Source organism: Rhynchophorus ferrugineus, unplaced genomic scaffold (genome assembly GCF_030347505.1).
Source record: "Rhynchophorus ferrugineus isolate W39M unplaced genomic scaffold, kcgeb_rfMv2 rfM6, whole genome shotgun sequence".
NCBI classification, from domain to species: Eukaryota; Metazoa; Arthropoda; class Insecta; order Coleoptera; family Curculionidae; genus Rhynchophorus; species Rhynchophorus ferrugineus.
The window spans coordinates 32638638-32653769 of NW_027472585.1; the positions used below are offsets into that span (position 1 = coordinate 32638638).

General features: G+C 31.9%; 1 protein-coding gene across 1 annotated transcript in view; it reads left to right on the top strand.

Moving 5' to 3' along the window:
- Positions 1–15132, top strand: part of LOC143198077 (uncharacterized) — a 79136-nt gene that overhangs the window by 59517 nt on the left and 4487 nt on the right. The window lies entirely within an intron of this gene.

Here is a 15132-nt window from a genome sequence, read left to right on the forward strand (position 1 = left end):
CTGGCCAACTAACTTCGCTTCAATAGTTTATGCAGACGAAGTCTCCATAAATTTCGGTTTTAGAACATTCTATTTATATATTTCTCAACCCATACCTTTGTTTTACACATTTATAATTCTTCGTTCTTCAGTTATTTCAGTTACGTCATACCAATTACAATTTAGTTTTAGAACATTCTGTTTGCATACTTCACCACTAATATGTTTGTTTTGCACATTTGTCGTTCTTAATTTTTCATTTATATATTTTTTTGTTGTTGATTATTTAATTACATCACAGAAATGTATGGTGATTCCGTAAGTAGATCGCATACACTACACGGCCTCTCCATAATCTACGGTGACAAACTAAAGGATATGATACTAATAGGGCATTTGATTTTGCATTTCCAAAGCTGCTGGAAGATTTTCAGCTAATTATAGTATTTTTGAAGAAGTTTGCAAAAAATATGCGGTATTAGAGTAACGCCTCTTAACACTCCTTTAACAGTTTTTTTAATATATAACTGCTAGTCAACTTACATTGTTACATACAAGAAACACACATTACACTTATACATTTACACTTACACATTACATACAAGAAATTCTATTGATACTCTTAGGTGTTACATATGAGAGGAACAAACTTATATATAGTTGCAGTTATTTACATTTTTAGTATTAATTTTTTATGCAATTTAACTAACGATATTACAAATATTTAAATACAAAATAATTTGGATATGATTTTATTTGTTTTTCTGGGTTAGATTGTTTTGGGTTGGTTTAGACTGTGTTAGTAGACCATTTTCTTCGAAAGGAATACTTAGGTTTATAATAGATTTATTTGGTTGTCACTTAATATAAGATCCGAACAATACCAAGGACAAATTTTCAAAATATTATTAATTTGTAAAGTATTTCATGCCAATTACAATTCAGTTTTAGAGCAGTCTATTTGCATACTTCTCAACCAACATGTTTGTTCTGCACATTCTTCATTCTTCAGTTATTCTTTGTTGCTGATTGTTTAATCACATCACAGACATTTATGGTGATTCCGTAAGTTGATCGTATATACTACACGGTATCTCCATAAACTACGGTGACAAACTAAAGGATATGAAACCAAAATTTCGTATCTCCAAACCTGCTGTAAGATTTTTAGCAAACTATAGTTTACAATATATGTCTCATACCTTTGCAAAAAAATAGGCGGTATTAGAGCAACGGATTATTTTCCTCTTTACTTCATACGCACTATCATTCTTTATTCTAAATAAACTTCAAAAAATCATCCATACCATACATAAACATAGTAGTCCGGTCATTGCCATAATTCATTCCATTAGTCCTTCTTCAGTTATTCTTTGTTGCTGATTGTTTAATTACATCACAGAAATTTATGGTGATTCCGTAAGTAGCTTACATACACTAGACGATATCTCCATAAACTTCGGTAACAAATTAAAGGATGTAAGACCAATATGTGCATTTAATTTCGAATTTCAATAGCTGTTGGAAATTTTCTAGCTAATTATAGTTTACAATATATGTCTTAGAGCTCTGCAAAAGAGTAGATAATATTAGAGAAGTCCATTCACTCAAAATAGTGTATATATTCTAACACAAGATTTATTAGCTGAATAAAATATTCACATATTTTACATCTTTCTTTCTCTTCCATGGTTAATAAGTATTCGATAAAAGAGACTAGAGAAATAAAACGAAATCATATTTCACCTTGTGACTGCAATCTTCAATATTTATTCCGGCAATTCCGGCAATATTTATTTCGTTTTTTATGTTCAATACCTGCAATCGGACGGGAACAGCACTATGTAGTTATAACGAAAAATACACCTGATGCAGTTTTTAGATAGATATATAAAATGGTGCATAATTCTACTAAATACCACTTTGAACTAACATATCTTCATTGAATTATATCAATGTAGTTTCCTGTTTATGCTGACATCTTAACGCTTAATGTGGATGATATAACATTGTCGGCTATCAAACGTTCTCTTCCATAATCATATATCAAGGTAATGTCAATATATATCTAGTTACTCAGCAAAAATGATTAGAAAGTACGCACATTACTACCTCCATATGGTGTAAGCTACGGTGCATAAATGTTAATTATCATTAAATTGACAATGAAATGTTGGTAAAAACGGAAACTAGCGGATAATTTAAATTAGTTTAAAATACACACAAGTAGGAAGGCATTCACCTTTAAAATTGTGGGTGTTAATATATGGAGAACAAACTAATTGGTGAATGACCTCGGTAACATTATACATTATAACAAAATGTATTTAAATTGTTAGAATATCAAACTACAATAGCCTATACCATATTTCATTTTGTCTCCAAATATAACTGATTTAATGTCTTAATTTAATCAATATTTGTACAAATTTGAACGATTCTTTATATAAGGTTATATATATGATAAAATAAGATCTATAATAGAAGTACTCTGTTAACCACTTATAACTTCTGTTAACTTTTAGTTTTTGTCACATAAATCATATTTCAGTTTTTTCATCTTTTTCTCATTTTCCATTAATACAAATATTAAGCCTTTTCGATTTTTTTTGCCTCCACAATTATTTTGTGATGGAACCATGAGTTAGACCGAAATAAATCTGATTAATAGAATGGAAGCTTAATATATTTTCATAGGCTGGTTTTAGTTTTTTGGATTATATCAGAGGATACGTTATATTGAATTTTTTTTCTGTAATTCAGATAATTTCTCATTAATATTTATATAAAAATGACCCAAAAGTTAATAAATCTGTTATTTATTAATTCAAAATGGGCTTGTTTGGTTTCATTGTTAAATTATTTTGACTAGTCATCTTTGTCAGAGAGTGTGTCATTTGGCACACTTGATGCTTGGTTTATTTGGTGTGGCTTTTTGGCATCCTGTGCCCCTGAGATTGAATTAAGTTAACATAATGCCTTTTGCTGGAAATTTTTCTTGAAAATGCTTTGTTTTCATTCAAATTAAGGAAGTACTGTAAAAGTCATCGAGTGCGGATGAAACGGAAGCGGATGCGCGGAAGCTGAAAACGTCATGAAAAGAAAATAGGATTGAATCAGAAAGCTGAAGCTGTTCGATCCCCATGCCATATTGTTATATTTAATTTAATCGAATGTTGTCGAAAAATGAAAGAAATATTGTTGCTGTATAAGAAGAAATGTTACTTATAACCACTTATATCATTTATTTCAATATATGCTATATAGTTTCATTTTTGAATGAATTTTTATTGCTAATGCATTATTGATAGTCATTGTCGATTAATCAACAATTTCTTTTGACAGTGAAGATCTCATCACATACTCAAATTAACCAGTAAGCTCTGGTGTATGATAAATAATCATTTCTGAAGTATCTGGGTTCATTTACTATACGTTTTCTTCTGAGATATTCGTATTTTATTTGTTACTTTTCGCAGCACATCTCCACAACTTGATTCCTTTAGTATCATCAGCAGTGTAGCCATGGTGATATTTTCAATTTGTAGTATATCACACTTGTTTGACCGTTGATGTGTTCTCACATCTCAGTGTGCTACTTTAGTAACATTTTCCGCTGTTTGTGGATATGCCCGGCATACCAAACTTTGTCGAAGGCTTGGGCTACATCTAGGAATACGCAGAACAGAATTTTTTCTCTTCGTTGGCTTTTTCGATGACGTTTGTGATTCTATGCACCTGGTCAAGTTTTGTATGGAATAACCAAAAATATGTCAATACTTTAATATCCTCAATGCTGATCTTGAAATTACAAATAATACTAGAAATATAGGAAAATAAATGAATATAGTCATAAATAATATTGAAAATAAAACCTTCAACAAAATCTTTCAAAGTTAATTAGGAATGTTAACAATATCTAGTCGGTTAAGTAACAGATGATGAATACTGTATAAGCATAAAAAAACCTCCCTGTGATCATAATGTAGGGATTTTTCGACTACTAACATAGACTTTTCACATCTGTATTCATATCGCTGCCCAATATTCATCTGGTCTTTATTTTAGCCTCTTGTTTATGACTCTTTTATTTCAAATATATTTTATACAGAACGGATCTGTTTTAATTTGTATAAATTTAAATTATAATCAAATGTCCGGTAATAGGATAGTTTGATTACAAATATTTTCAAGCATTTTACACAGATTGTTATAATCGTATCGAAACACGACCGAAGTATCATGCTCAGTCATTTGATGCATTTTGATTATTCTCGTTCTACATAAACATACTAATGAATGCGTTAATGCTATTTAATTCGACTGCCTCATACTTCGTAATATCGCAGGTGCTTCGATTTTTATTGATTTAATCAAGGAAACCTTTAATTTGGTTCACATCTTTTGATTTGTTACGACCACCTGTTTAATAGCGTTATCTCATAGACAATCCTCGCGAATATTAGCGGGCTTATGTAAGAATTAAATCGTTGAACTCGTTGATCTTCTGAGGGATACAGTGTTTTCAAAGAATCACGTTTCAGATGATATCTATTGTGATTATTTTTTGGATTCTGCGAAAAAGCAGACACGCTATCGCGATAGAAGTTTATTCACGCAGCATCAGATAAAGTTACTTTATTATATTTATTTCTATTCGCTATTTTGTTCATAATATTAAGATAACAGGAAACCCATTAATAAAAATGAGTAGAGTACTAAATGTATTATGTATACCTTTTATGGTTGGTATATAGAAACAAATTTTACTTCCAAATTTTGTCGTCCTGTCTAGTCGGTCAATAAGTAACATTGTATTTTACGAGTTGCAATATACATATTACGGAATTTTTGTAAGTTACAGTGTTTTCGAAATCTTTGATTCTGTATTGTATTACCGTATGTTTTTCCAAATTTCTTAATGCCTCACCATGATTAGTACATATTGCAACCGAAACTGATAGATCACAAAAGGTGGACAAAGGTGCTCAAAAACCTGGTTCCTGAACTCTTGGCACAAGCATAGTAGTTCAGGTTAAAAGCGGATTGAAGTTGCCGTGAACGAACGTAGCCTACTAGGATTTGTATAGAATGTTGCAATTTAGAGATATACGACCACGAAATTATTTTAGATTATTTTTTCTCAGTTTCCCAACTGTAGATAATTGTAACTTGGTGTCACCAAAATTTGGAAAAACATGCCATAGAAAAATGGTTGGGATGACTAGTAGTGTACAAGCCTCACACCAAATTTTAAGTATATATTTTCATCAGAACTAGAAAAAAAGTAGTGTTGAGCAAAACATTTTTGTCGTGGTTTAGATGCTGCGTCAAAACAGCTATATCTCCGAAAATAAATTGAATTTTGAAAAATCCTCTTAAGGACAATTGAAAATATGAAAAATTAATTATTTCAAATTTGTAGCCTAGAATACTGCCTTAAATTATATATTTTAGAATAAACTTAGGAAGGACTACGTCATTGCTGTTTGTACACTCTGTGTTAGGGATGCAAAAAATATCGATATATGGTTATTTTCTGAAAAAAATATGAATATTTTTGGCCGATATATCGATATTTTTTAGCCGATATTTTTTCATAATATATTAAATATCATTTTTAATAAACCTTTAAGATCGGTACTTCATTTTAGATGTTTAGCGAATTTTGATATGTTTTTTATACTTATTGCAAAAAATATCGATATTTTCTTTTTCCGATATATCGATATTTTTTTAAATATCGATATATCGAAATATCCACATTTTTTTCGGTGGCCAATAGCATTACTCTGTATTGTTGCTTTTTTGTGTTTGAATGTCTCTATGATCCTGAAACGTCATTTCTTTTCCATGGTTCAATACCTTGTCATTGTAGGAATGTTCATCGGGTCGGTTGATCGGTCGAAATGTGTGGCTGCCGCGGCGATTATTTATCAGAACACTCACTACTATTTTTGGAAGGAATTTGCACGGGAACTAAAAACACTGGTTGAATCAAAGTTGTTTATTCTAACTTACGATTGATACATGTGGTCGATGGGAGAATGGACAGGATATTAGGTTAAGGTGAAGGAAGTACGGTAGCGCTGTGGAAGTGGTACTGTTACAGGGGACGGTGATAAGAAAAGAGAGCGAGACGTCGTCGTGATGGCCTTTTATACTCCAGAACTGCATGGTACCAATCCACCGGCGTTGCCAACCTTTGTAGTTGTTGATGGTGAATTGGTGGTGGCCTAAAGAGTCGTAGCGGTCGCCACATCATGTATTATATTTTGACTTTGTATATATGATGTTTTATATTTGATAATTGAGACAATGTAGTGCAAGGCTCCCTCTTGACCTTGGTTTATTGTAGTTTTTTTTTTCATGGCGTTCATTTTGATATATCTCCATTCTAATATCTATGTATATTAATTATTATAACATATTCATATATAATGCTTAGAAAAATAAGTCTATAAACTATCTGATCTTTATTAGATATTTTTAACTGTTAAGCATGTTTGTATTGTACATTATAGGACGGAGAATCCCTAAAATTTGGGGAACGGGTTATAACTTCTTAAGATCGAGGCGGTGTTCACCGTTGGGTGCCATCAGTCTTTTCGAAATTCCCTCTAAACATTACAACAGGTGAATCATAGATCTATGTGTAAATTGCATGTATAATATTAAAACAACACAGATTAAGACGTCTACTACAATTTGATCTGATCTATATGAAGTATCATGACAGAGGATTACTGATTGGCCTGATTTTCTACGTATACGTATTTTGCTGTCTTTATAAACGCAATATATATACGGCTGGGTAAATTGTTGAAGCACTAAAGATAATAGAGTAATAGTCCGTTAATAATCAGTTAGTTGATCTCCATATTTGATTGTCGCTGACAATAATAGTTTACAACTCAACGCCTTTATAGTTTTGTATTATAAACTAATTCAATTTATTCGCTGGTTTCCGTTTTTTGCACAACGTTTCATTGTGCATTTAATGATAATTAACATTTACCTACTATAGCTTACATGCATTAAGAGGCAGTAATGTGTGTATTTTCTAACTGTTTTTGCTGAGTAACTAGTTACATATTGATATTACCTCAATGCCTTTTTTTATGGCGGAGAATGTATGATACGATAAAATCCCGTTATTTACAATAGGAACTCATTTTTTATGTAAAATTATTTGCGATTTATGCATAACATTAAATATATTTATACACTCACGCAAGAATCGATCACATCATCTGAAAAGGTCCAAGAAATCATGATGTAACTGTAACTCAATAGTCGAGTTGTTAGAAAAATTTACCAGTAATTAATGCATAATTTTACATCAGTTTTTCCGTGTTAGTGAGTATTCTTTGTTAATGTCAAAGCTTACTGTATTCAACTTAATATATCTATTAATAACTTAATAATCCCCTTCCAAGATTTTTGTTAACAGATTAAATGATAAAGAAATGAGGCGTATTAAATAAAAGTTCCATAAAAATCAATACAATGACAATTTTTACGTGTTTCCAGAGTAAACAGTCTCTCAAATCGGACATCTGCTTATCTCCGAGCCTGTGTGTCCCACAACTCAAATTCAAGTGTCCTTTTATTTAACTTTGTATTTTTTTTTAAACCTTTTGATTATTGAGGTCTGAAAAAAATAATCATTTACAAAAAAAATGTGTTATATCGGTTTTATGTTATATTTTAGCTCCTCTTTACCAACTAGGGTTTATCTGGACTGAACCTACTGATTAATGTGGGCTCTGAATGACGGTTCTTATCCTTAAGCTTACCGATTAGCAAGTAACCAACTTAGAGATCACCGCAGAATACATCCAGCCTTACCTAGATTTTTTCGAGAGATCTTTCTCCTCGGATTTTACACTATTAACAATAAAAATGATAAACTATTACACATATATTTAGGACCATGTCCCAGCAAGATTTGCACCCGCGACTATCACAACAGTAGGAGAACTGTCTTGTCTCCATAATCACTGAGCTAACCAAGCCGTCTTTACTGAGTCAGGTATTCAGTGGCTATACTACTCAATTTAACATTTATATAAATAATATATATATAGAACTAAATTATTTTCTATATATTTCTATCAGTCTTGCGCAGACCTAAGTTTTTCTGAGTCATTTAGAGATATTAGAACGACACGGAGGTAATCGTTGAGTAAATGGTGAATTATTATTGCATAGATATAGATATCATATAAAGCTTGTTTGAGCTGGCTTCCAAGACCCAATAATGCTGCGCAAAGTCTCTAATGAAGGTTCTATATGAGGGGAGGAGGACGAGGTGGATGCCGCTGCGCAGCCAGCCCTGCTATTTCTGGGAATTATTATTATATGAAATTATATATTATTATATTTTATTATTATTATATGAATATTATAATATGAACGATTGGAAATTAGTCAGTGAGTTTGTGACGATAAGTTAGTTTTTGTAGGATTTAGAAGGAGAGCTTTACAGATTGGGAACACTTTAGCAGCCAGTATGAAGCCTTATTCTGGAACATTCAAAAGGAAACTTGTTCGTTAGTGTCAAATACACTCTACAAACGAACTATATTAACCTTTAATTGGTAACGCCTAAATAAGTCACGCATTTGGGATTGCGTGTTGAATTACGTGTTATTCATAAAATAATATTCGGAACGCTGGTTCAATAGAGTCAATAAATAAGCCATAACTCGCGTATCCAGCTCAAAAGACCATGAATATCCTTTTTGTCTGTCAATTCTATCCATCTTGAAGGACCACGTTGTGTAATTCATAAAATAATAATCAGACACTGGTTCACTAGGTTTATTTATAAGTCGTTCTTAATATCAGTCACTATATATCATAGTATAGTATATATCCCTGGGTATTCACTATTTTTCTTGAAATAAAAGTAAACGTATCTTAACTACGTATATGTTAATTATTAGTATATTTACATTGAATTGAATCCAATATCTCGTCGATCATACGGATCGATATTATTTAATAAACTTGTGAGCATTACTCTAAAAAAGCAAAGCCAGACGTTAAGAGGACTTACAAGCGTATGATATTGAAATGTGATGAAAAAGTGATCATGAAAAATGTGCGGCATAGGGGTGAGTTTGGACTTTCAACAACAGTTAAGGGTAAAATGTTTTGGGAAGGAAGTCAATATGTAACATGTTGATCTGAGATAATATGCAAACGTTCTCGTGAATGTTTATTTACCAATTATCAAAAAACACGACAATCTAAACGTGTTCTCTTGTTTATGAACTACTTTATCTTGCATCAACGGTAATTTAACAACGGTCGGACAATTTTATCCTATCCTTATTCATCGAGCGTTAACATCAAAAGCACTAAAGTAACAATCAACCACTATTCCCTTACTGCTATCGGAAATTAAATAAGTGATATCCAATAATCCTCATCTTCCTTAATTACAAGCAGAGTCCGTCGAATGAATTATCACCGGACAGCCCGTATCTAATTCCTGTTAAACCCTTTTTAAAGAATCGCTCTCCTCCCAACCTAATATTAGCCCGAACTAAGACACTCTGTATAGACGGAACAACCATAAATCCATTCCACAAAACATAACACCGCAATATCGAGTTACCACTGACGGCTAGTTTATTTTTGTTTCTTTGAAAATAATTCAATATTTAACGTCTTCTATTTTCTTTCTTTCTCCGTATTGAATTTAAAACGATTGAGATAGAACCGAACAAAAAAGTAGTAAATTTCTTCACCCAGATCTCTCCTTTTACACGTACGCGCGTAAAGGAAATCGGATTCCCGTTTATTGGTCTGTGGAATTCCACGATTTTTAGATTCCCAGGGGAAAAAGAAGAAAATGGTTTGACAAAAGTCATTTTATTTTGATATTTCTATTAACTAACTAGTAATATTTTCTCTTTGATTGTGCTATGATTTATCACTAAAGAGGAAGAAAGTGTAATATGCTCTTGAGGTAATATGCCGAATATTCCTGTGGAAGAGAGGAAATATTACATTTACAAAGACTAAAATCCTGCTCGAATGCCTGTTTGTCAATCCTTCTATATGGTTCTTAGACTAGGACACTATTACAGCCTTCATGACATCTGTAATCTTCAAATGCGAAACTTAAGCCAAATTTTTCATGTTTTCGTGATTGTGTTGGAAATTATATAATTCAATTAAAATGCGACAATCAGTGTACAGTTGAGCAATAAGTCTAAAGACACCGTCTACCTGCATTTATCGAATAAATGGTGAATGAATTCCTCATAAACTTTTTTAACTAAATCGATATTTTGGATCGAAGGCACAACGGACAGCTTCAGTCAGCATGGATCAAAATCATAGTCGTAGGGCAGTATGATAGTCAACGGTGGTGAGATTTGGTAAAGAATATTCAAAGTTCTTCGATAGGAACAGCAGCGTATGTATTGAGAAAACAACACTATATCCCAACGCCGGTTATGGGTTGATGATGACTATTATTTATACGGCAATATTCTGATCAATTTATTCTAATCATTTCAACTTGTTGATAATACTGTGGAGATCCTTAAAATTACCATCAATAGCGGCTATTTTCTAGATAGTAACTACCTTCTTTAGACTATTTTTTGTTTTCAGATGTGAAAAAATAGCTATAAATGTGGTTAAGTGTAAGAATGAATGTGAGTGAAAGAATTTTAGCTCACTAATTTCGTCCATCATGTAATATATTAATAAACTGATGTGTTTAGTGAAGCAATTTCTTTTCGTCCGATATGGTTGTTTGAACTTGAAACAATGAAAATTTTAATATTTTTTATTGCTTTAGTTATGTTTTACTTGCATCAATACATAGCAAGATGAATATGGAATAATATACAATTTAAAATGAAATCATATTACTTAAGCCAAAGTTTAAAGTAACAAGTTCAAGTATATATTCGTGTGGTTTGGTTTGCTCCAATCTTCTTATTTACTGCTTTGTCTGGTAGCATGTATTGCTTCCATGTTGCTGTAATTTCTTCCATGTTTTAAGGCGAAATATTCAAATAAGAAATATAAAAATAAATATATAAGTTTTTCGTTAATTAGCATTGATAATTAATTGAACTGATAATTTATTGCAACCATATATTTGCACCTCAATTTCAAATAAGCTTTGAAATTGACGGATAAACCAAGCTCGTTACGTAGGATCTTTTGACTAACCTATACGGTTTTGTGTAACATGATGTCTCTATTTAACATACCCTCGATCCATATCCATCCCTCAATTGATATAATTGGGCTTTTGTCATTTTGGCCCCAATCATAGATTGATAGATTTCGAGCTATTAAGCTGTGTTTCCAGTCTATAGTCCATTTGTGGATCTTCTTTACTGTCACTTGTACTTTTTATACAGCCTAAGATGTTGATAATATAAGAAATATTTCGCATATATTCCAAAAAAAAAGCGCAACTACCTTGTTGATGTTTGTTCGTCGTGAAGAGATGGATCTATGTTTTATTATTTAACATAAAATAATACAGAAAATATGCATTTGCTAAGAAATATTATGAATATTAACTTAACATTAGTAACGTATGAAGTAACTATAACAGTTAGTGATGATACAGGTTGCGGTTTCGAATTCAGAATCTAGTCATTTTAAAATCATGTTTTCTATTGTCCATAATTATTAGTAGCAGTGATCAAATTGTGTAAAACAAATTATTTTATAGGATGTTCTCTTAGTTGTCAACATACCGACTTAACCATCAGTCAGTTAAAAGGAGGCTTAGATGGTAAAAAGGAAGCTCTAAAATCTTAACAGCAAAAATGCTACCATTTTTTCTAACTTTGAGGAGATTATTAGGCAATACCATCTCAAAAACTTTAACCATCACTGATAAGAACACTACAATTATAAAAATCGTTATAAGATTTCTTATGAAAAATATATAAAGATCTGTATGAAAGATTAGAGTTAGTTTAACTTGGCTTTAATATGATTATTACTAAAACCTTTCAAAAAAATTTTTTTATCACATAACGATGATCATTTCTACGTTTGGTTGTGGTGAAGTATTGACATGTTTTGATAATGAGGATGACTATTATTTATACGACAATACTCTGATCAATTTATTCTAATCATTTAATGTTCTTGGCGTTGAAAAGGCGCCAGTGAAAAACGGCAGTTCAAAATGGCGAACAGGGCCATTTTGACATTTGTCCATGTTATCTAATATTTTAATTTGCAAATCAGACCTAACTCATGAGCTGAACAATCCTGGGACTAACACATAGATGGCGCTAGTTTTATTACATTTACTGCTTTTTCAGTTAGTACTAATATTCAAAAGAAAGTTGTTAAAATTTCATGATATTCTACTCTTAAGTATATGAGTTACTGTGCTAAGAGTACTTTGGTTATTTTTAAAAGAATGGTTTCAACAAACCTGGTCGTAGAAACACCTATGACGCAGAACACAGTGGTCATCCAAATGAGGTGGTAACACCAGAATACATAAAAAAATTCCACAAAATCCTTTTGAATGATCTAAAAGTGAAGCTGCGTGAGTTGGCTAACATCGTAAATATATGAAAAGAACGTGTTGGTTATTATATTATATGAGCATTTGACTATTAGAAGGCTCTGTTGGAAGTGAGTGCCAAGTTTGCTCGCTAGTGATCAAAAATAAAAACGTGTTGATAATTCTCCATCACTTCACTCCGGAATTACAGCGATCGTCATCTTAGTAATGCACAGTAACTAGCGAACCTCCTCCAAAGCGTCCAAAAGCACAACAATCAGCTGGAAAGGTTATGGCCTCGGTATTTTGGGATGTGCGTGATGTAATATTTATCGACTATCTTGAGAAGGGAAATACCATCAACAGTGAATATTATATGGGCTAATTGGAGCGAAGGCCGAAATTGCAAAGAAACGACATGTGGCAAGGAAAAGAATGTTGTTTCATCAAGACAACGCACTGTGTCACAAGTCAATCAAAAACAATGGCAAAACTACATGAATTGAACTTTGAATTGGTCCCAAATCCACACTATTCACTAGATTTGGCTCCTAGCGACTGCTGGTTGTTCGCTGACATCAAAATATGCTCACCGGTAAGATTTTTCGCTTGAATGGAAAGCTGAAATCGCTGAAACTGATGTCTATTTTGAAGCGAAAGATAGCGTCAAGGTTATGAATAATGGTGGATAGTATTTCCCTGTAATAGTTTTGATACATATTTGAAAACATTGAAAAATAACGGTGGTTTTCAATTTTTATTTCTAATAAAATAAAAAATTCCAAATAATTCAGTTTTATTAACATGTTATATCCAATAAGTCTAGTCTTATTTTTGTTATTTCTACTTACACTACAAAACTAAGATTATTTTCCTGTCAGACTGGTTCTGAAACTGAATTCCATTTATATTTATCGACATTTAACTGTTATTTAAATAATAAAAAAATTGCTGGCTGCGAAAATATTCATAACTATGTTTCTTTTCCTCCCATGCTAAGAATTAGTCACCGTTTAATTGCTCAAAGGAAAAAATTGCGACATCTGCTGACCTGAAATCTTGAACAGTATTCGAAAACACAAATTACAAATTAGTTATACATCGTAGTTTTTAACGAGCGCTATTGCACAACTATTTTTCCATCATTAATGTTAAAGTTGAACGGTTGCAGTTGGTCGGGGAGGTTCACACCCATCTGCAGAGTGACATTTCGCTAGATTGTGTAACGATTATGCCGTTATTAAGGTTTAAAAAAAACTAGTTCATGAAGACATTTATCGCGAATAGCAAGGGTATGAGGAAATGCATATTTGTTTGACAACAAGCAGGATTCAATAGTAGTAAGTCACTCTCAATAAATATTTCTTTATATTATACATAGTACTATGCGAATTTTTGAATAAATATCAATTTATTTTCCAATTTAGAACGCAACAATAATTTCGGATTTTGCTATGATTTTAAAGTCGTATATCTACAATAATACTTAAGGGTTTGAAGCCGCTCTATAGCTTTATTCTGTATTCTTTTTTCTCAGTCAAAAGTTATTGCGTTTTGAAAGTAGAGATTTTACTTTCGACATGGAAGGAAATGTAGTGCATGCATCAAGTTGTGTAGCGTTTATGGTGATGCGAGTGCTTATGTCAACGCCAATATTATAATTGGTCGCTTTCGTTTCGAAGATTTCGATTTTAAAGATGAACCTCACTCTGACCGATTAATGGTTGAAAAAGTCGATGAAATACTTTAACATATCAATCAATGAATTGGTCAATTGAAAAGTCCCCGGCCTACCATAGTAAAACACATTTTTTTGGCAAAATTAGTTTTACCTTCAAGGGTGATACACTGATTATAGCGACCCTCCAACTTTTCGATACCATTTTTGTAATACGATTTGTCCTTTGCTTCAAAATAGGCCTCAGTTTCGTCAATCACCTCTTCATTCGACGAATATTTCTACCCAGTGAGTATTCTTTTGAGATCTGAGAACAGGAAATAGTCTCTGGAGGCCAGATCTGGAGAATACGGTGGATGAGGAAGCAATTCGAAGTTTAATTCATGCATTTTTGACATGGTGCATTGTCTTGGTGAAGCAGCACTTTCTTTTTCTTCAAATGCTGTCGATTTTCGGCGATTTCGTCCTTCTAGTTATATACCTAGATATAAGTTAGCATAAAGACAAAGTGTAGGTCAGACGGAAACGACTAGTAACAATATATTAATTAAATAATTAAAAAAATATATATTCTGGTTAAAAAGAGACAATTCTGTCTGATTAGTTCTAACACGTAAACCAATGAGCCTGTCAAATTTGTCCAGTTGTCAGAAGTATGCAAAATTATTGAAAGCAATAGTGATAAGAGTTTAAGATGTTATAACTCTCACCTATAAACTATTGTGTCGTATAATTGACTGTAGATTTTAGATGTACTATAATGTTAAAATAAATTATATTTGATAATACTTTTGTTCAATTATTTTATTTAGATTAGAATTTTGTTGTATATCAAAGCCCAACTGAACTAAAACGACGTCACAAATTTAGATGACGTATATACAAAATAATAATAATAATAATATTTTGTTATTGCACTAATATAAATAATGCAGTATGAGGTAAAAAGCTGTCAGTAAAT